A 25,591-nucleotide genomic window follows, 5' to 3' on the forward strand; every position below is an offset into this window, starting at 1 on the left:
TCCATTTTTAGGAGATTCCCTTTATACTACTAAAATCATTGGAGAAAATATGTTCAAAGGCCCCTTGATAATGGGAACTTTGCCCTTACTTCCTCATAAACTATCACAATCATCCAACACTATTAACATGATCACATATGTCACTTATGATTCCAATTTTTCTGATGATCCTTGCATAATCTCTTCTCCTTTGTACATTTACATGCACAATAACCAAATACTTTTGAGCCTCGCCGAGTCGGCCTATGAAGCTATTTTAATGATGACTATTGACTTTGAGCCAAGTTCTTCGTATGATGTTGATATTGATGCTTACTCCTCGCTCTGATGGGTTGTAAATCACTATAGTTCTTATGAATTCCTCGACAATATGATGCCACCTAATGAAGCCGTGACGATCTCTAATCCACCTTGGGAGGACTCTCATCATCGACCATATTTCCTCCTTTGTTTGGAACACCTAAATGATGACTTTCACAACTTTGTTTCATCGCGAAATGTTAATTGGGTGCAAGATCTTGACATGACACATGATATATTCTCTGAAGGGAACTTTGAAAACATTTCACCTTTCATACCCATTGATATGTTTGTGAAACATGGGGTTTTGGAAAACATGATGATTAGAGAAGAGATGACGTTGCTACTTATATTTCTCTTTTCAAAGAATTCTATGATGTTTTCAGTTGGTCCTATGAAGAAATTTTTGGAATCATTCCTCAGATTATAGAGCATGAATCATCGCATATGAAGGGGCCAAGCCTATTCAACAATGGTTCGATCTAGTCTACCCTCACAAAGATACTGCCATTAAGGAAGAATTCTAGAAACTTATTAAAGATAAGTTCATCTATCCAGTTCCATTGACTGAAAGGGTTTCTATTATTGTTCCTATCACCAAGAAATAGGGTACTATTCATTTGTATGTTAACTAAAGGGATCTGAATCAATCCTATCCAAAAGATAACTACCCAACCCTGTTCATTGATTAGATTATTAATGAATCCACTGACAATGAGTTTTTTCCTTCATGAATGGTTTCTTTGGCTATAAATAGATACAAATAAAACGAGAATATCAACATAAAATAAGTTTCATTTTTCCTTGGGGTATATTTACATATAGGAAACTTCCATTTGGTCTTAAAAAGATTGGGGATACCTTCTAGCAAGCCATGTATTAACCTTTTCATGACATCAACGGAAATATGGAGGCATACTTGGATGATCTTGTTTCTCAATTTTCTCACCACAATGATCATTTTGTGCATCTATAAGCCATCTTTATGTGTTGCTACAACTATAATATTCATTTTAATCCTCACAATTAATGCATCTTTTCCATTATTTCTAGATTACTTTTAAGCTTCATTGTGTCCAAGTACGAGATCATGGTTGACCATATTAAGGTTGAGGTGATTGTTAATCTACGTTGTCCTCACAGTTCCAATCAATTTTAGAGTTTGCAAGGTAAATCAAACTTCTTACATAAATTCATTGCTAACTATGTTAAGATCACAAAGGGTTTCATGCACCTTCTAAAAAAGGATACACCATTTTTATGGGATGAATAAGCACAATGATATTTCGATTCCTTAAAACGGGCCTTGACGTCGACACTGTTGTGAAGCCATCATGACTACAGTCGATACCTCATTCTACACCTTGTTATCTTTGATTTGACGCTTGGAATTGTTCTAATCCAAGAAGATGAGGGCCACCACAAGCATGTCATCTACTACCTCAATAAAGCATTAGTAGGGGAAAAAATTCCCTATCCACACATTCAAAAATTGGCTCTAGATGTTGTCTTCGCTCTTCAATAACTTAGACATTACATTCTCTGGTTTAAGAGTATCATAGTCATTGAATCCAACAACATGCATGATTTTCATTGTCAATGAGTGCTTAGGTGAAATTACTCCAAATGTATCATTATATCGCATGAATTTGATCTGGAGTTCGTGGTTGTCAAAATCGAGGAAATATTTAGTCGTTGCAGAGATGTTATCTGATCTTCCCCCTAATTTTAATGGAACAATGGTTACTGATTCATTCCATGATGAGTCTTTGTTCCTCATTAATGTGTTTGATCCTTGGTATGTATCTCCATACTCAAAATTTTCATCTTTATTTGTGATGTGATTACGGTCAACACATATGCCAGAATTATAACTAATACCTCATCATTGATGATACCCTTTATCACAATGGAGTTGATTTGGTATCACATCAATTCTTAACCCATGAAGAGGTTGAACATGTTCTAAGTTACTACCGTGACGGGGCATGTGGTAGTGATCATCTGGGTTAGCCACTGCTAAGAAAATCTTATACACTGGGTAATTTTGGTCATTGATCTTCAAATATTGTATGAATGTGGTCCAAAGGCGTCATCCTTGTCATATTTTTACTCGTAACATGTGCTGCCATCCTCCTCCCCTTCACCTTGTGGTTGTTTTTAGCCCCTTCGCTTAATGGGGTATCAATTTTATGCAATGTACACCTACCTCGTCTGATAGTCATAAATATGTCATTATGACCATATATTACTTCACCAAATGAGATGAGGGCATGCCTACTTTTTCAAATGATGATGCCACAATATCCATCTTTTTCTTCAAGCATAACATAGTTAGGTTTGGTTTCCCCAAAGATATTGTGAATGATCATAGAGCTCACTTTCATAACCATATGATGAGTGAATTGGAAACCAAGTTGGGGTTTCACCATGAGAACTCCACTCCCTACTATCCTCAAGCTAATGGTTAGGTCGAGGACATTGATTGCATCCTCAAAATTATGATCCAATGTATTGTGGGGAACCACAAAAGGAATTAACACCTAATTCTATTTTCAAATCTTTGGGCTTATAAAACTTTGGCCAATACCTCCACGTGATTCACTCATTTCTAACTTGTTTATGGCATGGAAGCAATGTTACCTATCGAAAGAAAGATTTCCTCATCAAAACTTGCTATCAAAATTCTCCCAAGCACTTTGCTTGAGGAAAAATTCCCCCTGTATTTGGCTCGGCTTGATGAACAACATCATGATGCTCTTCAAGGAAATGAAGCACACCAAAAACACACCAAAACTTAATTTTTCAAGTGTATTCAACCTTGTGTTTTTTCCAAAGGTGACTTAGTCCTGGTCTATGATTAGAGGAATGATCAAATTGATGCAGGAAAGTTAGAACCCATTTGCTTCGGTCCATATATTATTAAACATTTGTTAAATAATAGGGCATATGTGCTCATAGAATATGATGGGAAAACTTTCACGGAGCTTTTCAATGTGATCTATGTAAATAAGTGTTATGCCTAGACCTCCAAATGTGGTGCCCTATATATGTAATTAGTGTGTGTTGTTACTTTTCTCAACACGTGTGTCACATTTCAGTCTACTGATTATCATGTTTGGTACTTGGTTTGCAAATGTCCATATCCCCTTCGACATACATAACATATGCTGATGGCGCTAGTCTTAGTTCCTAGGACGTTGCTTCTGCAACATGGGTACTATTTTCACTCATTGAATTTGTTTTTAGTTCAGGGGGCATATTTCTAGGCCCTACCACTAACAACGTAGTAGAATACAATGTTTTCATTGAAATCTTAATTGAGGCCATAGCTCTAGGCATCTATCAATTGGTGGTCAATATGGAATATTAGCTCATGTTATTGTAGTTGAATCAAGTCTATCATGTCTGGCATCCTATGCTATTTCATTTTTATCCCAATGTAATTCTACATGAACATTCATTTGAGTATATTATTTATTAACACATCCTTAGGATTTCTAATGCACTGGCTGATTCGTTGGCTAACTATGTGTTGGAATGCCATCTATCACATATTTAAAATCAATATAATTAAACATGCATGTACATAAAGCACATGGGAGCCATTGCATCATCATTAACTCATTCATAAGTAAATTTTAAAACACATATGTCTATATGCATAATGGATACATCATCCCAAAACAAAATAAAATGGTATAGTGCCAAAATTGGGCTGATAGGCCTTGGCTTATAAGCCCATAACTAATAGACTAATTTCCACAAAATTTAGCTAAAGGGAGCATACATAGTCGTATATATGTATCCTACATATAATCATCATTGGAGTCTCTGTGTGCCCAGTAACACATAACCATCTTAGACACACATCAAAGAAGTCAACCCATCCTGCTAGACACACCTACAGTGGGGCGCTGCATGTTTTGTGGTACATTTTTAATTCGAGTGAATGAAACACCCATAATAAGTTGATCCCGGTTTCATTGCACCTTACTCAACTCGATACGGTCAATATCCTCCTCTTTATATGACTCGTCTCGGGCCACTACAAGCTCAACCTCTCTAGATACTCCTTGATGATCATATGGAGACTCACCTTCTAGTATTTGTGGTGTGACATATGTGTTATCAAACATGTTAATGATTAGTGAATTGTACCATGAAAAAAATAATAAAACATAAAATTTCAAAAACATTTTGCTTACCCAAGTCTCCCCACTTCTTTCCAAGGGAAAAATCAAGTCAGGGTATCTAGGAAATATGCTCCTACACATGCATAGGCATTGATCCATATCCATTACTCATCCAACCAATCAAAGTAGTCATCATCGTATCCTTGAGTTGGTGCTCCAACCCTAGTTTTGACATCAAATTAGTCCACCGGTCCATTCGAGGTACCGATCTTCCTGTCTCTGGTGTCAATATTTATGGCCACATTATCAGTACTCAGTCAAAGAAGAATGATACAATGATGCTATTGTATCCAAAAATACATTGCTTACCTGCTTTACACGGTTTCAACTATTCCTTCAGATCCACCAGTAGGCTCCTACACTAGTTGAATATTATTGGGTCCATGCATGTCACTACAACGTCCACTTGACTCTTGAAATCCGAATGAGGTATCACGGTACCTGCTACTTGGGTCAAAGTAAAAAATATAGTATGGATGGGGAGGTCCACCACATCTATAATAGGGATATTCCCACTTTCCTTCATGGGTGCGAGTGTAGTAATCTAGCCTCCACTCCTCTATGGATCTCTCCCCCACCAATCTACCTTTAGACACCCTTACCGCGACCCCTTGCCTCGACCGACCTATGAGAAAATAGATATCCTCCACATCTATTTGTACCTCTTTTCCTCCTATCTCACATTACTTCTCTGTAGGATCCCAACACTAAATTATCCTCTCCAAGAGTCTAGGATACCCTCTCATATGTTGGGTTCTGAAAAAATTTAGAATATTGTAGTTTCACAAGGATACTATGGTACTTGGGTCTGCTAGTGTAATTTAATCATTAGTGATATGTTCTCATTCCCTCCACTTTAGCATCTTGAAATCCCTACAAACCCATTACAACAGAAATAAAAATCAATCCATACACCAAAAAATAGGTCTAAAGCATTCTTTCCTTGCCCTAGATTTGAAAAAGAATTGCTTGAATGCTCTTCCTTAATGAAAAGAGTGAAATATTGGGCCTAACAATGCCCTATTTGTCTCCCAATGGAGAATTGTGGCATATTAGTTCCCCATTATTTCCTTACCAGAGCGTTGAGTAACATTTTCTTTGAGTAGGGGATCCCCATCACAAGATTTTCAAGGTGATCTAGCATAAAAATTATATCCAATGAAAGAGGATGTTACAAGCACTAACCTAGCGGTGACATAATTTCATTTTGTGGCTTGCTTCTCTCGATATCTGTAAAACAAGTTCCAACTGCAAGAAGGTTTTCGCCAAAGTTTTTCCCCTTATGGGTTACAAATCAAAATTATGGTCAAAATTTTCCCTTTTTCTATTAGGGAAGTGGGTCCAAATTGTCTCCTTTCATGTTGACCATTCCTCTTTATGTTGGACATATTATTCTTGGGGGTCTATTTTCATATGCATTTATCATTTTATCATGCTAATAATGCTTCCATTTGGAAATTTTGACTATTTTTTGACGAGGAACATAATTTCGTCACCACATTTGTTGCTACCTTGAGCTATACTTTTGAAACTAGCATATGGGATTATGATTCATCAATCTTGTTACTGCATTGTTGACCTTTTGTAACATCCCCTCCCAAGTCTACCCAAAATAACCACACTAGTCGGGGTAAACATGAGGAGAGATGTTTCTACAATCAGATTCGACCTCCTATGTCACCTTAAGGAGATGCAATCGATGGAACATCACATACAGTCATCCAATATCATCAACAAAACCCTCAAGAGACAAGTCAACCACTCAGACAACATGTCTCCTGGTCCCACTGTTATTCTGTAGCTCTTAGGCCATAGTCTCTCTCATGCTATGGGCAAGGGAGCGACTAGAAACCCAAATTTTCTCTCACATGCCTACCTACCAGTGACTGTGGACCAAAATTGCTAGTTTTGTGCTAGCGACCCTGGGATTTAAGCCACTTTTCTATCTTAGAATCATGACCTCTGCCCAGAAATTATTGTAACTTCTAGAATTCATTAAAAACATAATAACAATGTTGATCAAAAATCACCCTAAGGACTAGGTCTGAGCATCCCTAATCGGGACTGACATTCTGTCAAACACTTGGCATCAATGAAACCTACATGTCTAGGATACAAGACATAGCATAAACGACTGAAACAACTTATGAAACATAACCAGAAGGATCACCTCCTTCTCCATTGAACTACTACATCATCAATTAGGTCTCACATCCATCCATTTAACAACTACGAGTAAATATATGAAATAACCATGACATAAATGAGTCATTCAGCCATGCTTATAACCAGGATAAAATCATATAAATATCAGAGATATGACAACCATTAAATCCACATATAAATCAGTGAAAAAGTAAGAGAACTTAGCTTTTATTAATCGTAGGAAAATCCGACCAGGTTTTGGACTTCCTCGTACCACCCGACCATAGACATAGCGGAACCAAATATCTATTTCATGTAGTCACCCCCGTGCCATATTCCAAGCATGAATGTGGGATCTCATAGAACAACCAAGGGAATACAGAGGGTGAACCACCTCTACCCTCATTAAACCATGATTAGATCAAAACCGGTGCTCCAATCACAACTGAATAGAACTTGGAATTCCATCTAGAATCCATCACTATCCTTGAGGAATTTTCTATCTCTGTGTCTCTTAGGCTTTACCGCAATCCAAACCTAAATCACTAGACCCTAAACCGAGACTGCTCCCTCAGGCTTTACCATGTATCCCACCAAAACTGGTCAAGGGATTCCTAGGCCTTTGGGAATGAACCTTGAGACCACCTCCGCCCCAGATTCCAAAATTCATTAGGAAAAGCAAAGCTTAAAAACTGAAATAAACATCCCAACATACCATGGCATCCAGAAAAAGGCTACTGTAGGCTGAAAACCACTGTCATAACCTGGAAAAACCATTCCACCAACAACAAGAGAACCATACACCAATATGTGAAGCCATGCATGTCCAAACTAGCTAGGAAATCACACATGCAAAAGGTTACTTGCAAGTATTCTTGTTGAAGCTGTTTGATCCTGCTTTTCTTTCCTTGTTCCTTGCTTGCCTTCCTTTCCTTTGCTTTCTTTTCCTTTCCTTGCTTCAAACTAGAGTGCTCCAATAAAACTCTAAGTGACCAAGAGAGTGAGTGAGAGAGAGAGAATAATGAGAGAGCTCCAAACTTGAATTGACAAAAGCCATGAACTAATCCTCATTAAGAATTTTTATGAATGAGGCCTCTATTTTCTTCATTTTCCATTATTTCCTTCAATTTCCTCCTCACATGAAACCTGTGACATTTCACCTTATTTTTCTCCTAATTTCATTTATTTTCATAATTAAATGTGCCAAAAATGACTTTTAATGTCTTTGCCTTAACCTTTGCCAATTTTCCTTAGCCAAAACACACATCCAATGATGCCCAATAGGATATATTTGCCCAACATTCATCTTGCAATACATGTCCCTTACTCGTGTCTTATTTTTCCTTTATTAACTTTTATTACATGAATTTTTACTAGGGCTGTTACAAAATCCTCCCCCTTGGGGAGCACTGTCCTCAGTGTTAAACCACACCAAGATCTCAGCAACACCACTAAAAATCAAACATATTGCCTATGGAGCTTTATAACTTAGCTCGTTGCAATATTTATAATGAAGAACCTGGTTAAAAGCAAGACATGATGAAAACATGACAAGATAATAACCATACCACTTATTGGAGATTTATAACATATCTCATGGCCATATTTAAATCCATATACATATACAAATATCAAAACATCAACAACAAATATGCCAAGCATAAACCAACTCAAACCAAAAATGCTCTGCCTCAACCGAAAACAATGAAGGATATAGGGCCTGCATCTGATCTGTCATCTCCCATGTAGCTTCTTCAGGCCCAAAGTGCTTCCATTGCACTTTAACTTGTTCCATGGCTATGTTCCTGAGCATGATATGTTTCCACTGCAATATGCACTGAGGCTCCAGCTGGAACTCTCCTTCTTGCTCCACCTACAATACAAAACAATCGATAACATGATAAACATCCTTTATGTACCTCTTAAACAATGAAATATGGAAAACATCATGGACTTTCACTGTTGGAGGAAGTGTAAGTCGATATGCCACTGGTCCAATCCTCTCAAGGATCTCAAAAGGCCCACAATACCGTGGTGCCAATTTGGCACATGAACCAATCCTCAAAGAGATTTTCTTGGGCTTGATGTGGAAATACACATGCTCCCCAACCTGAAACTCCTTGAATAGCTTGTGATTATTGGCATAACTCTTCTGTCTATCATGTGATGCCTTTAGATTCTTCTTTATAACCTGCATTTCTTACTCCATGTCTGCTAACATGTCCGATCCAATAAGTACCTATTCACTGGATCACTCCCACTGACGGGAGTGTTACAACTCCATCCATTCAATGCCTCGAAAGGACTCATCCTTAATGACTCCTGATAACCATTATTGTATGCGAGCTCAAGCAATGGAATATACTCCTCCCATTTCCTCTACTAGTGCATCACATACATCCTCAGCGTGTCCTCTAAGACCTTGTTGAACCTCTCTGTCTGAACATCTGTCTACGGATGATAAGATGTACTGAAGGCCAACTTTATACCCAAGCCTGCAAATAGATCCTTCCAAAACTTGGAAGTGAAATTTTCATCCCTGTTCGACACAATATTCTTTGGAACACCATGTAGTCTCACTATCTCTCTGATGAACACCTATGTTACCTCACTGGCTGAATATGTAGTCTTTTCCAGAATGAAGTGAGCTACCTTGCTCAACTTGTCAACCACGACCATTATAGAATCATGTTGCATCATTGTCCTTGGAAGACATGTGTTGAAATCCATGGAAATTACCTCCCATTTCCATTCTGAAATTGCAATAGGCTGTAGTAGACCACCTGGATGCTTGCATTCCGCCTTTTCCTGAACATCTAGCTACGAACTCTGCCACTTCCTTCTTCAAATTCAGCCAATGGTAAAACTTCTTCATCACCGTTAATGTTTTTTGATATCCTGGATGAACCGAATATGGTTTCACATTAAACTCCCCCAAGATAAGATTCTTAAGCTCACTGCAATTTAGCAAATAGATCCTATCTCGAAACCTCACCAAACCATCTGTCGTGAGACGATAGTCTACATACTAATCCCCTATACTTGTACCTGCACCTGTACCTCTACCTATATTCTGTTGTAACCTATTTGTGATCTCCATGTATTTGTCATCCTGCTGTCCTATCTGTAAGATCCTATCCTGTAACTCTGTCCCATAGGAGCTTATAACTGCTATATGATTTACCCATAACTTCTTTCTAAGAGCATCTGCAACTCGATTCTCCTTCCCTTTGATGTATATGAGCTTGAAGTCAAACTCATTAAGGGTAGCCAACCATCTAGCTTGCCTAGAATTTAGATTCAATTGGTCAAGCAAATAGCTCAAGCCATTGTGATCACTCATAAATGTAAGCCTCCTGCCCAGAAGATAATGTCTACACATCTTCAATCCATGTATAATCGCTGCTAGCTCAAGATCATGCATTGGATAGTTCTGCTCGTGCTCATTCAGTTTATGTGACTCATAGCACACTGCATGTCCTTCTTGCAAGCATTTGTACACACTACAAGCTTCGTGTCTAGATCCGCAATCTTTAGCATTGGTGCACATGTTAACAATTTCTTGAGTTGATCAAAACTATCTTCACATTCTGGTGTCCATTCAAACTTCTTACCTTTTTGCTGAAATGATGTGATAGGATATGGAATGTGTGCGAAGTTCCTAATGAACCTCCTATAGTAACTTGCCAATCCCATGAATGATCTCACCTCATCTACATTCTTAGGATTTTCCCATTCCATGATGGCCCTTATCTTTTCTGGATCTACTATTATGCCTTCCTTGGAGACAATATGTCCCAAGTAGTGTACATTAGTCTAAAAGAAGTTGCACTTGCTAAGTTTAGCAGACAACTGATGCTCTCTTAGAAATATCAACATTGCTGCTAAATGTTCGGCATGTTCTTCCTAATTATTAGAATATACCAGTATGTCATCAATGAATACAATAACAAACTTGTCCAAATAAGGACGCAACACCCTATTCATCAAACACATGAATGTAGATGGAGCATTAGTCAAACCGAATGGAACAACAATAGACTCATAATGCCCATACTTGGTCCTGAATGCAATATTGAAGATATCCTCTTCCTTGATCTGTACCTGATGGTATCAAGATCTCAAGTCGATCTTAGAGAAAATTGCTGCTCCCTTCAACTGATCAAAAAAATCATCAATCCTCAGCAAAGGGTACCTATTCTTTATCGTTACCTTGTTTAGCTACCTATAATCAATGCACAATCTGAGAGAACCATATTTCTTCTTTACGAACAACAATGGTGCGCCCCAAGGTGATACACTGGGTCTGATGTATCCTTTGTTCGACATTTCCTTTAGCTGCAACTTCAACTCTACCAACTCAAGTGTGCTAATCTTGTAAGGTGCTTTTGATGCTGGAGCTACCCCTAGAACTAACTCAATAGAAAATTATACCTCCCTGTCAGGTGGCAAGTTTATAATGTCCTCCAGAAATACATCCTGGAACTGCCACAAAATTGGGTACCTTCTCAACACATCAGCATCCTCAACCTCCTTACCCTTGTGTGTATTTCAAACATCACATAATGTTTTCTGAAACTATGCGTAGCCTGCATATCGGTAACCATCCTCACTGATGTAGGCTTCTTCTTTCTCTGCAAGGTCCTCTTTTCCCCACTATCATCCACACACTCAATGGCCTTGTTGAAGCAATCCACTTTGATTCTGTGAAGGTATAACCAATCCATACCCAAAAACATACTATACAATCCCAATGGCAATACATTGAAATGTGTTTTTGTAGGCATACCATTTAACTCATATGCACAAGCTCTTACCCAATGGTGAACTCGCTTCTTTGTACCTGTAGCCAAATGTACCAAACAAGATTATGAATGCACTTCTTTTCTCAAGCCACACTTATCCACCAGGTCAGGATTAATATAACTATAATCAGATCCAGGATCAATCAAAATATAAACAACTTGATCACAAAGCTTACCATCCATCTCAATGATCAATGCCTAATGATCTGCATGTCTGTTGTTAACATATGAATAAATCTGAGGAATGTTATGACCAACATCACCAACTGTATGCACCTCCTGAGCACTATAGATCTGGGGTCTACCACCACTCTGATTTTGCATATAATCCCTCTTATGATGATCCTTACCACATATCCAACACTGCAATGGTTCCCTACCACCACCTCTAGCTTGTTTCTCTCCATGTCGCTTCTTAGCAATATTAAATCTCTTGTAAGGAACTACATTATCTTTCTCACTTGCATCTTGAGGTCTTCCTTGCTTTGGTGGCCTTTTCCTTTAGCTTTTTTGTTTCTCTTCAAGTCATGTTTTGGCTCAACTTTTCGCTTCGACTGCTCATAACAATGCTTCAAATTTCAGGTGGCCTCCTCCAACGATCTACGCTTGCCGAACTCAATCCAGCATTTGTATGCAATTGGAAATACACTAATGAATCTCTGAACCTCGGCCTTCTCCTCTCTGAGGTAAGGCACATATCTCAACAACTCCAAAAATCTACTAGTATACTCCTCATCTATCATAGAACCCATCTGCAACTCATAAAAATCCTTAACTCTATCATCATAATACCTCTCAGACAAGTACTTCTTCTTGAAGAGACTTTCAAACACATGCCAAGTCAAATCATCCTCATGTATGTCCTTGACATTCTTCAAGTCTTCCCACCAAATATCTACTTTACCTTTAAGACTGAAAAAGGCTATCCTTATTTTCATGTTTTCCGAGTAATCATGAAATCTAAAGAATTTCCTCATGCCAAGCAACAAAGGCTATGCATGTTTCGATTTATTCATCTCTCCATCAAAGGTAGGTGGCTTTTCCTTCTTGAACTCATCTGAAAAGTATAACCTATCGTTCCTCCTGTACAGATGATAGTGATGACGATCATGATGTCTATTAGAACCAGAACTAGAGTAATAATTGTGTCTGTAACCCCTCCTAGCCAGAGTGTCCAACATACTGCCATATTTGATAGTGTTAGATCTATATGACCTATGTCTAATATGAGCTCTGGTCCCATATGCCCCATTAGTTCTGTCCTCATGTCCATGGTTGATCCGAAGAGGTCCTTGTCCCTGCAAATCTGATAAAATTTGAAGTAATATCAAGTGTTCTCAAGAGTCTTCCACTCTTCATTATATCATAATTTTCCATATTGTATATTTTTTGAATCTCCTACCATTTTCCCCATTATTATTTTCCTCCTATCTGTCTCCATGACTGGTCCCCAGCTATCCCTGAATCTGTAAGTCTGAAAAGCTTTGAATAATCATTACACTAACCTCAAATTTTTGTTATTCAGATTTTGCAATCCTTGTCTAAGCTTCAAACAATTGCTCATTATCTGCTTTATGGCTTCTAATCTCAGCCCTCAGACTCCTAAATGTGTCTGCTAGATCAGAAGAATATTCCTCTCCTTGTTGCTCAAATGATTTCTCCCATTCCACTGATTTCACTTCGGGCCTATACAGGGAGTCATGTGAACTATAATCCACCATTCTCTTCTTCATCTCTAGTCTTCTATTGTCCAGCAAACATACCATGTTAGATAAACCAAATAGAAGACATAATCAAAATCATACCTCAATGTATCTCAGGGGAGGCTATTACATCTGTACAAGTCAGTATAGATTAACATGATATGTAATAAAATAAATCAACATCATGAATGAATCAAGATGATAATACAAAATGGTAATAGTAACTGCATCAAGGATAATTTTAGGGGCGAATGTTCGCCCTTTGGCGAAATTAAGGGGTTTTAAATTTTTAGTGGGCTAATATTTTGTATCATAGTACATTTTTACAAATCACCTCAAATAGCCCACCTTATTTTAAGGGAAAGGGTAAAAAAGGTAAATTTAGCCCTTGAAATTAGGACTTACAACCTTCCATTCGCCCATTTTCAAGAATAGGTTTTATTTAAGTGAATCCATTCGCCCATTTTCAAGAATAGGTTTTATTTAAGTGAATCCTATGGGCCAAATACCATATTTATAAAAGAGGTATGGCAAATTAATAAAAATATAAACAAATGAGAGGTATGGTAAATAAATAAAACATTTTTATATTTCCTCCATAAGTCACCTTATATACATGTAAGGGTGTAAACAAATAAAAATATAAGTAAAGTGGAGGTATGGTAAATAAATAAAACTTCTTTTTATACTTACTCAAAAGGTATGGTAAATAAATAAAAATATAAATAAACTAGACGTATCGTAAATAAATAAAGCCTCTTTTTATATTTAGTCCATAACCCTCGTTCTATTTATGAAGGCTCAAGAAAGAGGTCTTATTTAAGTGAATCCTATGGGCCAAATACCATATTTGTAAAAGAGGTATGGTAAATTAATAAAAATATAAATAAACGAGAGGTATGGTAAACAAATAAAACATTTTTTTATATTTACTCCATAAGTCACCTTATATTTACGAACACTCAAAAAATGGGTTATATTTAGGTGAAACCTATGGCCAAAATACTATGGGACAAATACCATGGACTAGATTGTTATTAATACCATGCAAAAAACCATTATTAACCCTAATATTAGAATTAATAAAAATAAAAATGGCACATGGTATTGACCCATGGTATTCACCAAAATGGCACATGGTATTGACCCATGGTATTCACCTGGAATGTAGCCTATTTAAATGGGGGAATTAAACCAACATGTAGCCTATGTTAAGATTCACTAGGACTTTACAAAGTTTTATTATTTAGTGAAAGACTCGCCAAGATCTTACAAGATTTTATAATTGAGTAAAATATTCGCCATGCCTGGTGAGAGATTCGCCAAAAAATTATATATACATATTATATTATTGATAAAATCGCCTTCCATTTTTCCTATATACCGTGGAGATTCGCCCATTTATTATATTTATAAATTTAGGGGGGGTTCTTAAAATTTTCCCTGAACTGCATGCATGATAACAATAACCATCTGCATTTACCCTGAGTATTGAATAATGCAGCAATAAATTCTCAATTTGATTTTTCCTTGATTAAATTGAGAAAATTTGAATTTCCACATTAGCAGACAACTTAAATGCAGTTAAATTGTGTGACATGGCTTGTGTGACCTAGTTTACTCAGTATATTCGAGTTGGAGGAGTTAAAGTTCAGTTAAGCATGTGTGATTGCTAATTTGTAGCAATCAAGGTTAGTTATCTCAAGTTGTTTTCAGTTAAACTAGTTCCAACTATTGGAGGAACTAGTGGAGGGTCAGTTGTGCAGTGGGACTTTAGTCAAACTCAGTGATCATCCAGATAACTGATCAATCAACCCAAAATAGCCAGTTCATGCAGAGAATTCAAGTTCCCCAGCTATGGTGGAGATTCTAAGGTAGTGTAACATCAATTGTAAACTAGTCTTCAGTGTACAGGTGTTGTATGTAGTCCGATGAGAAATCCTGAGGAATTGCGAAATAAATTTGAGGAATTTCCTAAATAATGGGGGATCCATTTATCAAGGAATGGCATAAGGAAATACGGGCTCAAGTAGATGCAAAAATAGTCTAAGTCTGGGTCAGATCTTCTCAGTGAGTAGAGAGATAGGTTATGCACTTGCAGGTTGTGCTCAGTTGAGAAAATCAATTGTAATACATCTCTATTCATCAGATTAATGCAAACAAGCATTGGGGTTTTTAGCAGATTGCTTTCCCTAGGAAAAATATTATTTGCATGTGTGTGATTTCTTATTGCATGTCTGAACTTTTTTTTCTAAATTGTGAATTAATGTATGCATAGCAATAGAGTAGGTTTGTGCCTTGTGATTTTGATTAAAATTCCATAAGCAGTTGCAAATATACACCATAATTCCTACATGGTATCAGAGCAAGATTCACATTAGAGAAGGAATTTTGAAGTTGTTTTTGAGGAGGTTTGAATTTGGAGTTCAGTGCAGTAGGATCTCTTCAGAGCTGAGAAGATGGACTTCAATGGACTAAGGCTAGAGTATGTCTTGGAAGGCACCTCTAATTTTGTTGCATGGAAGGATCACATGGAGGCAGTATTGGATGACAATGGATTACTAGAATACATCAAGACATATGTTACAAAGCCATTGGAATCTGATGCGCAGAACCATGCTCAGTGGATGAAATATGTAGCCAAGGTGAGGAGAATAATATTGGAGGGAGTATGCGACCACATTGTTACCAATATCCACGAGAAATAAACTCCTTATGTGATGTGGCAAACACTGAAAATTTTGTTCCATAATAGTTGTGACCATAGGAAGCTGGCGCTCAAGGATAAACTTTGAAATATCAAGATGTAGAAGAATGACATTATTCCGCAATACCTGAGCAGGTTCACACAAGTTCATGATGAACTTGCAGGATTTGGTGTTACTGTTTCAGATGACGATCTAGTAAGCCTGGCCCTTCTGGGCCTCCCCAAGAGCTAGCATAACTACCAAGATTCAGTGAACGAGAGGGAGAAATTACCGAATTGGGAACACTTACGGTCTGATTTGGTATAGGAGGAAATAAGACAGAATACTAGAGATGGGACTTCATCCAAGGGTGAGGATGAAGACAATTTTGCATTGGATGGAAAGACAAAGAAGGGAAAAGGGAAGAAATCTCAATCAAAACCAGAATCCAGTGAAGGGGGCAAGAAGAATATTTGTCAAAAATTAAATGCTTCCGTTGTCATGATTTCATGCATTGTACCATGAAGTGTCCACATGAAAAGACAAGCAATAAGACCTCAAAAGGAGCAACATGTGAAGCCTTGGCTTCACAATTCGAGCTTGACTTTACCCTTATCACATGCATGACTAGCATAGTGATGGGGAGTGTGTGGTACTTGGACTCTAGTGCCTCCTTCCGCATGACAGGGTGTGGATACTTTTTTAGTGACCTGGAGGAGAAAGATTTGCAAATGTACGTAGAGATGGGGGACTACGGAAGGTATAGCATGACTGGGGTTGGTACAATCACCTTTTAGAAGGAGTCGGGCTACCCCCTCAGGCATAAGGATGTCATGTTCATTCCGGGCCTAAAGAAAAATCTCATCTTTATCACTGTTTTGGAAGACCATGGTTATGATATGATCTTCAAAAAAGGAAAAGCATTCCCAATACACATAGAAGTAGATTGGGGTTCATGTGAAGAACCTGTATAAGCTAGATGTAGAAGACTATGTTGCATTAAGCTCAAAGGCAAAGAAAGTGGAGGGCCATGATGTTAATGAACTTTGGCACAGAAGACTTGACCATTTGCATCATGGCGCCTTGAAGATTATGCAACAAATAACCAATGGCCTCCCCAAAGGAGCACTTGAGCAGCAGGATGTATGCAAAGGAAGTACTTTGGGGAAGTACACAAAATCCACTTTGCATGATTCTTCCAAGTCACTTCAATATTACATAAAAGTGACTAATGAGGAATGTGAATTTTTTCATTTTTGGATGCTTTTAAAGTTTCATTTAGATTGATGAATAAGGGGTTAGTGATCAACTCGGTTACTCAAGTGTATCCATTGAGGAAGTGAATAAAAAGCCAAATATTCATGCATTATTATTAGGGGTATCAAGTAAATAAATGAGGAAGTTAGAGAATGAGTGTGAATTAGGCAAAATTATAAGAATTTGGTTAAAATATGAAGACCAAACATACAATATCTATATTTTCATCACTTTTGATTTTTAATCAAATAAGTTATATCAGAACCATAGTCTCTATAAATATCATCATTAATAGAAAAATGGAGATGCAAATTCATGCATATTTTGATAATATGATGTTTTTTCAATGGTAATGATGCCAAGAGGGATGGTCTCAAAATTGAGCACTAAAAACTCGATTTCTAAATCTTGAATTTTTATTTTATTAGCATAAAGATGCCAAGTCTTAGCTAAATCATTGAGATATTGAGGAAGATGATATTTTGCAAAATAACAGTCATTATTAAAAATATTGTTACATTTAGATTTATGCAAAAATTGTGGCATGTTATATAATTAGAGGATAAGAAAAAAATAAGATATTACAAAGCACTGATCAACCCTAATATAGAAATCAAGAGCATCTCTTTGTTTTAACTAGTGTAAGGAAGAAAATCAACATTGGTAAAACATAAACAAACCCTCAAGAGCTCCATAATGAAACATAGTATTGGACAATTCCTAAAAGAATGTTGGTTAAAATAATTTTTCATATTTGTAACAACTAAAGGGTTGAGGATGAAACACATTCTCTTAGAATGTCCTACATACATCCACATTAGATCTCAATTTCAAAATATTTGTTACAATATTGACCTTCTTAATCTGGTAACTCGTCAAAATTATATTAAATTAAAAATCTTTCTTAAAACTTTTTAAGTATAAAAATATAATTCTAAAATAATCCAAATAATTCCTTACATTTTTAAAATTTTTGATAAATACGAATTTCAATAAACACTAATAATCATAATTATCAATAAAAGAAAATCAACTTGAAATTTTTTTATCTAACTGTCTTTCAATATTGGAAATAAAATATTTTACAATAATGAAATCAATATTTTACCATAATGGAATAAATTTATATTTTACCATAATGGAATAAATTTAAGTTTTAATAGAAATAAATTGGTATAAATTAAATGAATTTATTAAACTTATATTAATCAACGTCATTACAATATAATAAATTTACAATTACAATTATAATATTTTTATAGATAAAGAAATATTTAGTAATGGGCCTCATATGAATTACATCTGGGATTATCTTGTGTGATCATATCTTTGTGTTTCTCCTCGGCCCAATGTCATTTCGCTTGCCATGGCTATATTTGTAGTGCAATTCACGACTTGCTTTAAAGAGCCATCCTCTTTGAGGAAATAAATAAGGGGGGTGTTAGTTAGCCTCATTGATTCCCTTTAGTGATGGCATAACCTAAGTCAATCCATTAGGTAGGCATAAGTGAAGAAGCTCTAGATGAGAGAGTAGGTGATAAAGTCCATCACTTAATAATTTTTAAAACTTTTTTATACATATTCACATAAAAATTAATAAACATTTATTCCTATCAGGACAATTAATTTTTTTATTTTTTATTTTTTATTTTTTATTTTAATGTATGTTGGTTAGTAATTTTATGTTATATATTTACCAATTTAAATTTATTTTAAATTTAGATCTATCAAGGGCTGAGAAGGATCAAATCTCTTTTTATTTTAAAAGAGGTTTCAACTTCAAGAGATTTGATCCATTTCTATGTTTGGTGTATCTAGAGTTAAAATGGACTTAAACTGGACTTAAACTGAGAAAATTATCAATTATAATTAATTACAAATATAATTATTAAGTTTATTTTATTATTTTATTTTTATGTAATTTGACCAAGTCAAAAATATTTACAAAGTATTACATTACATTACAACATATCTTCTCTACTTAACTAGAGAGCGCTTCTCAACACAAAAAATCGATATACTATCATATATTAAACTCTCCCTTACCAACCATATTCCTTATTACAATTATAAAACATAAGTGATGAAAGCTTATCTACATGTCTTTTTTATTATTTAATTTTTTGGGTGTAGTTTGAATAGTTAAGAAAATGATTTGATTTCTTCTCCACTTAAAATTGATTATAGTAAAAAAGCATATTAACATTAAAAAATAGATATCTTCCTTATCTAATAATATATCTAATAAATATTTCAAACCCTTATTGATTATAGTAAAAAAGCATATTAACATTAAAAAATAGATATCTTCCTTATCTAATAATATATCTAATAAATATTTCAAACCCTTATTGAATATAATATTAACATTATTATTAAGATAATAAAAACATTTAATGTATACTTCAATATATCACCAATTTACTCTGATTAAAAAAAACACAAAAATAGAGGAAAAGTCCATGAAGTTGTCACATTTTGTTGTGAATGGATCTTCAAGATTAACGGGCCATGAGTGAAAATTCCCCTCCAATGTTCCTTCACTCAGACACTGAAATGGATTCTCAATCTCAACCTTTGAAAACAAATTGAAGGCCCCACTGCACCCAAATACATCATAGTCAAAAATTTCCCTTTCGCATCACAAAGAAATAAAAAGAACGCATTATAATATTGTTGTGATATTGTTGTGGAAAGCGAGGTATTATGAAGGAAAATCGATGGCAACAAACATGGATTACTACTAAAATCTATGTTGACTTATCTCATCGTCTCAAAATGCTTGTACCTATATCTTGGTGACCCCACCATGTTAGAGTAGATTTAAATATTTTAGCCAAAAAAAAGTGGAGTATCATTTGTATATGCACAACATCCATCAAAGAATTTGTCTGTAACATGGGGACATCATCATCAAAATCAATGTACAAAACTAGAGCCAATGGGGAAGAAATTAGGGATGGAATCCCAGAGAGGAAGTGTGTTTCAATGTGAGGGGTTCATTTTTCCATGATTGCTAAGATGACGTTAGCCCTGTGAAAAAATTCAAATAGTTGAGGGATACATTTTTAGTTTGAAAAAAATAGGTTTTTTTTTTCCAATATTATGTGGTTAATATTTGAATGTTGTGTAATTATTACTTTAAATGTTGTGTTATATTTAATTCAAGTAATTAGGGAATTTGTGTCATCTATGAATTTTGGGAGTGCAATTAAGCATGTTTAAATGGTATGGGTAAATTTTGTTTAGGAATGAATTAGAGTTGAGGAGGTTTAATTTAGGTGATTAATATTAGATTATTAATTTTCATATTCATAATTTTTTAGGATATTTTTTTTACTTAGATATCTTAAAACATAGGGTACACGATTTTTTATTTGTATTGAGTATATGGTGATCAAGAAGAAATATGGAAGAAGATGATATTTGACTACCTAAGTTTTATTATGGAAAACATTTTGAAATCCATGTAATGCATAGTTCACTGTATAGAAAGGGAAGATGCCACAACGAGACACCAATGTCATGACGAAACTCCAAAACTAAAATGAGTGCAAATTAAATAAAAAAACCCTTGCAAAGCTTAATGCTATAAGTAATGTCAGGTGCATAAATATACTTATACTATTGTGTTTCTATTACAAGAATAATTCACTCATACATATATATTGGTACATGACAAACAATAAACTAGCTTATGATCATAAAAGTCAATAACTTAATGAGGCAATAAGATTTGAAATATCAAAAGAACACTACCATCTCCACCATCATTGTTTCATTTCTGCATGACCAAGCTCCTAAACAATGTTAGATGCTTGTATGAAGATTTTTATTTAAAACCATCAATATCCTCCTAATTCTATCATTACAACTAATGATCTTTTTTATCCTTTAATAATGACTTCCTATAAACAACTTCCATAGTTGCTATAAAATTCAATATTTACAACATTAGAGTGATTCTTCTAGAGTAATTGATGGTGAACTAAAATAAAGTTATATTTATATTCCATATAACATCACTTTGCCCTAACAAGTATCCATTCAATCGTTTCTTAAGAATGGTGCCTCAAAAACTTATACACTATGAAATACCACCTCAAAAACTAGTAACTAAATATCTTTGTTCATTTAACAATAGACATATTAACAATCTCTTTACACTTAATAACCTAACATTTTATTAATTATTTTGTTAATAATATCCTTACCAAATATTCATTTATTCTCAATGCCAAAGCTAAGTTTCTCATCTAATTCTTTACCCTACAATATTAATAAACTTATAAGCTATTATTATGTATACAATTAACTTTGCTTAAACAATAATAATAATGCTTTTGTTTATAAAAAAATACATGGCAACTTCCTTAAAATCACCAATTACATATGTCAAATTTTGATATTATAAATATCTAAATAATATAAAAATTTCCAAAAAGTATTAATATTAAATTTAATATAATATTATATATATATCCCCTTATTGACACATCATATCTAATAATAAAATATTATTTATTTTAATTTATATACCTTTAAATACATATCTTTTGTTATTAATAAAAATATCACATTAGCGTAGCTAAATTAAGTTTGTAATCTCTAGTAGTAAATGAATGGAAATACAACTTTTTCTTTGGATAAGAAGGAATCTATATTAAATTGACCAGAAAAGTGAAATACATTAAATTGATAGGAAGTTTGGATTAAAAGTTAATGTTGTTTTTCTAATGCGGTAAGACAGCAATGAATTTTTTTTCAAGTATCTATTTACTTTTAAAAGATTTTATTTTTAAATAAGTAAAAAAATTATAAATTTTTTTTATTTATTGGTTTGTAATTATGGAAATCAGAACAATAATATAGGTATATAGTTTTTATTTATATAATTAGATTATAAAAGATAATACATTAAAGCAATTTGATAAGTTTTGTGTTGTCAAGATTATTATTGCTGAGCTTATATTTATATCTAGTTTGATTGGCTAGTTTATTGTTTAATGAAAGTAAGAAAAAAAACTTAAATATAATTATATTAGCTTGAGAGTCAGTCTACTTACATAGTTTAAAGATTTTCTTCTTTTTCTTTAGAGTCTGGGAAGAAATCAAGTTGGCTATCTTTTTTTCTAGCAAGGACACTTCACTATACAATTTTTTAACTTGTAATTGAAGAGCATCGATGCAAAGTGGAATTTCCCACAGAGCTTCTCTTCTCTCCATCAATACTTTTACTATGATAGTTTTACTTACCAATAGACATGAATTGTTTGGAGATACCTATTGTAGTAACCCCTTCTAGGGCTAGTATCAGGGATCCATTCTCCCACATTTTCTTTAATTTCCTCGTCCTAAATGAATTTCCTTTCCACCCTAGCTTTTGTTTATGCAATATTGATTTCATTCCTTACTACCTGTGGAGTTTGTTCCCAATATATTTCTATTGAGTTCTCTTCCTTTTTGTTTTCCCGAATTCATGGGTGACCCCTACACTATGATAACCCCTGCAACTCTAAGCAACACCAATACAAGGCATGGTATGAGCTAGTACACAATGATAGTGAGGAGACAATATGAGTAAGGAGAAAGAAGTCGATGAGAGTTAATAGTGATGTGGAGTTGGAAGATAATGATTCAAAGTTAACATAGGAAGCCAATAAGTATAGTTAGCCCAATAAAAGTGTTGAATGGAGGAGACTAAGAAGTTGGGCTTATGCTTCCCGGGGATAGTGGGCCACAAAATGTTGACTAACAGATCATAATTCCACTAAACCAAATATAGACACAGGGAGATAGCCAAGACAGACAATCTGTTGGGGAAACTAAAAGGGAGAGACATGGGAGGTTGGTTGAATCTCCCATCCTAGAGACAAAGAGATAACAAAGAAAACAAAAACAAGAGAATTGATCAAAGTGGTCTTGTAAAATCCACTTACCTAGAATTGTGAGAGTTATGATTTTCATGACAAGGTAACTCAATCCTTTATGTAGGTGAAGCCAACAACTATGTCGTGGACCATTTTGGATGAGGGTGGTACTGAGGGAAACATTTTATCATGAAACATTTTGGGAGGAAACAACTAACTTAAAGGCAATGTGCTCCAAATACAATCACAATTCTTGAAAAAAAACGTTACATAAACTTCTACCCAACACATAACTATCCATAGAGAATATTAACTACCTATGGTACACATAGCAATAGCTTATAAGTTAATTAATATTACATGTTGAGGCCACATATATGAGATTTGGTCTCAAATGGAGAATGAGTAGTAAGTAGGGTATTTACTTATAAAAAATTACATGATGTCATTAATAAATCCAAAAGGGTGTCAGATCATTAGGTATGAAAGGGTATGATTTTGCACTCGAAGGGTGTTTGTTGTTAAGTGAAGAGAAGTACATAGTCATTAGTTGTGGAGGTGGGACTTCCTTGTGCACAAATTCTCCAAATATCATTCTTAGGAAGCAATTAGATAGTCATGTGTTAGTGTAAAGTAGTGCTACATGGAGTAGCATTGTAACCTTATTTTATTTCACCACCAACTACTTCATAGGAATCACTTTGATGTTATAAATATCAAAATTTATCATAACTATGGATGTTGCATATTTAATATGAAACCAAGCCATGATTAAAGGATAAGACAAGACCATTGGTTGTAAATGAAATAATTCATGATTTTAAATTAAAAATATCATTGCAATCCTTATATAGGAGCATGGCCATGTAGAAATCAAATAGTTATTGTGGAGATAGTAGAGCATCCATAAGGGATTTTAAATCTTGGCAGTTTGTCAAATTATTGAATGTTATGATTATATGCTAGGTTATAGTTGTGCATGTAGTCATACAAAGGTATGAAAGAAATATCATTATAATGAAAGAATAATTGTCTAAGTATACATATATTTTGGATATTATTGATGACATCAAGCTTTGCAATGCTTTTTTAATTGAATTTTTCATCTCTTGGGTCTTGGACCTTCTTCATGACTTTGCCATCCCCTCATCACATCTCCCCTTTGCATGGTAGTGAATTGTACCTTTAATGTATTTCGAAATGTCTTCCATAGTAAACCTTAGATGTTTAAATGTTATTATATTCCATGTTTCTTCTTGAATATATGGATCATCATAATATGACCCTCTAACATTGAAGATAAAGGTAAGTGCATTTTGAGATGATGATAAGTCAACATATATTTTACTATATAATATTGGAATGTGGTATGTCTCGACTCTTGGTAAGTCGTAAGTTATAGTATATATGTCTCGTGGGCTATTGGATATACTCTTGGTGCTATAATGGTTGTTGAACGGTTTGATCTTGGGCCTCACCCATATTACTCCAACGAGTTACCAATTCACCATGGTTAAAAAATATTTGGTATTTATTTATATTATTTACCCCTCTTAAATCTACTCTTCTTTATATGATAATATAATAATGGTTTCTATTTATTTATAAAGTCATATTATATATTTATGTTATAGGGGAATACTAATAAGATCTCCTTTTTTAATTAATCAATGAAATTTAAAGGGAAATTTTGACTATGAGGTTATATTTGGGCATGAATGGGGCTCTTAAATGTTTTTTTTTTCTCGGAAAAGACTAAATTCTATTAACTGAAAAGTAAAATAATATTACAAGGAGTTGAGGCCTCAGATAACAGTACCCGAGAGCACTCAACGCAGCAAAACTGCCCCAGTATAGGAAGAACCTGGGAAGACCAGTTACAGAAAGCTAGAAAACATATGTAGAGCCCAGAGATAGACCAGTAGAACATAAGAAGAGACGTGAAAGCAAGACAGACATTTTCCTTGGCTAACCAGAAGATCATTAAACTGCCACTGCCCTGGAGGAAAACAAAATCATCTGGCTGAAGATGCTGAACCATGACTGCAAACAAAACTGCCTGGAAGTGGTCATCTGAAATGTCAGCCAAACCAAAAAGAAAGTTTGAACAGACCCAGGTGGCCTTAAACATCCACGTCCTCATTATGAGGCATCTCCACCACCGGACATGCACTACTAATCCACAAATCTTCGCTTCCATCCTTCTCACCCGCTGGGTTCGCCATGGGATGACTAGTGGCTTTGGAATTCCCTTCCTCGGCCACCGGGACAATGTCTTCAAGAGGCGGGGTAACATTGGGAGCATTATCCTTGCTGAGCCTATCTCCTTTTCGTTTCTCCAGGCTTCCCCCATCCGTAAATTGCTCATTGCTTTGAGAAGGCTCAGGAGCCATGCACACCAGGGGATAAAGCTGGTTTTCTTCTTCCAAAAGGATAATAGTGATATGAGCGGTGATCAATGGCCTATTAAGATTGCTTTGGAACTTGAAGTGAGTGGTTTGAAACGCACTGTTCGGAGTCGGCTTGCGAGCAGGGCTAGGAGGAGGCACATTCACCGGAGAGGAGGGGAGATTGATAGGAGACAGTTCAGGGTCCACAGAACAGCTTGCCTTCGAACGCCTTCGGCTA

Source organism: Pinus tabuliformis, chromosome X (genome assembly GCF_031772625.1).
Source record: "Pinus tabuliformis cultivar Carrire ecotype Pingquan chromosome X, CPIR1, whole genome shotgun sequence".
In the NCBI taxonomy this organism is placed as follows: Eukaryota; Viridiplantae; Streptophyta; class Pinopsida; order Pinales; family Pinaceae; genus Pinus; species Pinus tabuliformis.